This window comes from Salmo trutta, chromosome 2 (genome assembly GCF_901001165.1).
Source record: "Salmo trutta chromosome 2, fSalTru1.1, whole genome shotgun sequence".
Classification (NCBI taxonomy): Eukaryota; Metazoa; Chordata; class Actinopteri; order Salmoniformes; family Salmonidae; genus Salmo; species Salmo trutta.
This window is the reverse complement of record NC_042958.1, coordinates 327,502-331,490: the sequence shown is the minus strand read 5'-3', so window position 1 is coordinate 331,490 and position 3,989 is coordinate 327,502. Positions and strand designations below refer to the sequence as shown.

Below are 3,989 nucleotides of genomic sequence, written 5' to 3'. Positions count from 1 at the left end.
GTTTTGGTTCCCCAAGACAGGTCTGTATTCTCTGGCCACCAGGGAAGCTGTCTTACATCTCCTTGTTCAGTATATAACCATGGCAGTATGGTCAACCAGGAATTCCATGCTTCCTTTTTAGCCTTCTCAGACATAACTAACCCTGGGATATATTAGTGACTGTGTTATTCATCAACACTTCACCTATCCGATATATATGCTGAGTACTGCTGGACCCATATTTACAAGGTGTCCAAGACTGAGTGCTGATCTAGGATCCCGTTGGTTTTCAGATCATGAACGATAAGACAGGGGGACCATGTCAAGCATCTCATTGAAGGAATTATATTGGGTGCGTTTTTAAAAAAGTTGAACAGCACTTTTTTCCACAATAATTTAGTTTTTACACTTAGTCTAAATTCTGTATTTCCAACTGGATGTGTACATCTGGACGAAATAAAGACATTTTCTCTTTTAGTTGAGTGTATCTGAGACACAATGTAACTTTTTTTATGTATTTTTTTTAATAAACATAGTTAAATAATATGTGGGCCTGATCTGCATCAAGTAGCTGAAATCACTGCAAACTATGTGCATTTGAACGTGTTTTAATGATCCTGATAAGTTAATTTGTGGATCAGAGAAGCTGTCAGTCTCGTCACGATCATATGCATGGCACGGTGGTGATCGCAACAAAAAACGTCAACATGTTGACCAGGTCAGATAGGCTACAGAGGCTTATATTAACCCCCACTGTACAAACCAAATGCATAGGCTACAGAGGCTTATATTAACCCCCACTGTACAAAACCAAACAATGCATAGGCATACAGAGCTTATATTAACCCCCACTGTACAAACCAAATGCATAGGCATACAGAGGCTTATTTAACCCCCCTGTACAAAACCAAATGCATAGGCTACAGAGGCTTATATTAACCCCCACTGTACAAAACCAAATGCATAGGCTACAGAGGCTTATATTAACCCCCACTGTACAAACCAAATGCATAGGCTACAGAGACTTATATTAACCCCCACTGTACAAAACCAAATGCATAGGCTACAGAGGCTTATATTAACCCCCCCACTGTACAAACCAAATGCATAGCTAGCAGCATGGGAATATATTGTCTAGATGCTTTCTTCCATGGGAGATTATGTTTATAAATTGACTGGCTGGGCTGTGGGACAGTGGGATGCACAATGATGAATCTAATTGGAACTGTTAACAGGAATTACCTGGGACATGTGGGGACTGTGGTGCTATAACTCCCTGCTATCAACCAATCAGCATCCAGGATCCAACAAACCGTTTTATAAGAATAATTCTGACAGAACATGTTGGAAAATTACCAAAGATAGATGGTCAGTTGATGATGTCAGTTGATGATGTCAGTTGATGATGTCAGTTGATGATGTCAGTGATGATGTCAGTTGATGATGTCAGTTGATGATGTCAGTGATGATGTCAGTTGATGATGTCAGTGATGATGTCATGATTCAACATTTAGGAGAGGATGAATAATCATGTCCCATTTCCCTGGCCTGCATCATTCGGGTCGTTAAACTTGCAATAGCTAAATGTGCAATGTGCTCCTGTTCTGGTCAAGGTGGGTAGGAGCTGTATCTTCCTACTAGCTGTCAAGTGGCTATTTTCCTTCCTGTCTGTGGTTTCCCAGGTTTTATTACCCCCATTATGTTATGTGCCCTCATCCTATCATCCTGCCCTCCTGCCTCCGCTCCCCTCCCTCCCTCCTCCTTCCTGCCTCCCCTCCCTCCATCCTGCCTCCACTCCCCTCCTCTCCCTCTTCCTTCCTGCCTCCCCCTCCTCCCTCTCTCCCTCCTCTCCCCCCCTCTGCCCTTACACCCTCCCTCCCTCCTATCCCCTCTCTCTCCCTCCTCTCCCCTCTCCCTCCCTCCTATCCCCTCTCTCTCCCTCCTCTCCCCTCTGCCCTTACACCCTCCCTCCCTCCTCCCTCCTCCTCTCCCCTCTGCCCTTACACCCTCCCTCCTTACTCCCTCTCTCCATCCGCTACCTCATCCTCTCCCCTCTGCTTCCTCCCCCCCCTCCCTCCCTCCCTCCCCTCCCTCCCTCCCTCCCTCCTTCCTTCCTTCCCTCCCTCCCTCCTCCTCCTTCCTTCAGGCACTAGCCTGGGATCACTGGGCACAGCACCAGTAATCACCTGTCTTATAGTCCCCTCCTTTCTTGGCTGTCCACTAATCGTTTAGTTGTGGCCCTCACTGCTCCCGTATAGCTACCATAACTACCATCAGTGGTGTCATGGACGCCAAGGGAAATCAGAAAAAAGAAAAAACATATCAAATCATTTATCTTTCGTCTCTCTGTGTTTTTCATAATTTTCCTCCAATTCGCAAGGGCTGAATTTATCTCACCGGAGAAACAGCGCCCCTCTGTCTATGTATGTGTAACCCATCTATCTGATACTGTCTGGTCAAAAAGAGTATTACATTGATGACGCCCATAGCATTGAATGGAAGGGAAGCCAGCGAGCATTTGGCCTCCATTGATTAAAAAGTGTAAATAATATCCAATCAGTCTGAGAGGATGTTAGTTCAATATGTAGCTAAATGTAGAAGGCTAATGATAACTAGCTAACGTTGCCCATGAATGGAAGTTAGGCTAGCGAGCAAGCACGTTATCCAGTAGCCTAGCACAACAACACATAAAAGTGTGTACTGTACTGTATGACAGAGTGAAAGACTGTTTCATCAGCATGAAAGAGAGGAGGATGGCATTGGTGTTTCTCTACAAGTAGGACTAAATAGTTTTTTATGGTATATTTTACTTGTCATTGTATTAGACTAGCATACAGTGCATTCCCCCATCAATCTACTTTATATTTTACCCTTATTTAACCAGGCAAGTCAACTATGAATAAATTCTTATTTACAATGACCTACCGGAGAACGTGGGTTAACTGCCTTGTTCAGTGGCAGAGCGACACATTTTTACCTTGTCGGCTCAGGGATTCAATCCAGCAACCTTTCGGTTACTGGCCCAACGCTATAACCACTAGACCAACTGCCACCCCACAATACCATATAACGACAAAGAAAAACAGGTTTTTTGAATTTTTTGCAAATATTATTTTTATTATTTAAAAAAGGATTTAATCCATTTTAGAATAATACATATTGTCAAGTCCTCCTCTTGTTCACCATCCAAAGGACACAGGGACAACTCAATTTTCCAACTCAATCTTTTTTATTTTTAGTTTGCCTTCAGTTGGTTGGTCTGACCAGTAATTTTGCCAGTAAATTAGGTTGTAAACCTTTAAAGACAGAACAAAAAGTTACCATCTTAATTAAACATTTGAATGAACTTAAATTAGTTTAAACATTTAAATAACATTCTAAATAACTAATATGAATTAATCATTTAAGCCTTTTACCATTGGCGTCCTTGGACTGAACATGTGAGTGAACTTGGAGTTTTCCCCCTGAAGTTTGTTCTTCTGAATGACTGACGCCCTCCATGCCTTCACAGGTGCTCCAAATAAGTGAAAATGATTGATCAGGTGACAAGCAGCCGGTTTGCTGCTGCTGGTGCACTCTGGGAAGTGTAGTTCTTTGACTCACTCCTGATATTCCTCAACACATATCAATAAGACATAATTTAGTTGAAGAGCTGAGATCAACTTCCTCCTAATGATATATAGACAGTAGTCATCCGGGGATGACTACATGGCTATGGGGACCAGCTAGTAAAATATAGCATCCAATTTTCGTTCACAGCATCAATCCACATTTATTTATAAAGCCCTTTTTACATTAGCCAATGTCACAAAGTGCTATACAGGAACCCAGCCTAAAACCGCAAACACAGAGTTCTAGTCAAGATTCTAGCAGCCGTATTTAGCACTAACTGAAGTTTATTTAGCCGGAAAGTAAAGCATTGCAGTAGTCCAATCTAGAAAATACAAAAGCATGGATACATTTTTCTGCCACATTTCTGGACAGAATGTTTCTGATTTTTGCAATGTTAC

General features: G+C 42.4%; 1 long non-coding RNA gene across 1 annotated transcript; it reads right to left on the bottom strand.

Annotated features, from left to right (window-relative positions):
• Positions 1–3,181: 3,181 nt before the first annotated feature.
• On the bottom strand, positions 3,182–3,579 carry LOC115148013 (uncharacterized). The gene is made up of 2 exons (XR_003866584.1): positions 3,396–3,579; positions 3,182–3,275 (listed from the first exon to the last, which is right to left on the bottom strand). It is a non-coding gene; the product is annotated as an uncharacterized LOC115148013 (long non-coding RNA).
• Positions 3,580–3,989: the final 410 nt, after the last annotated feature.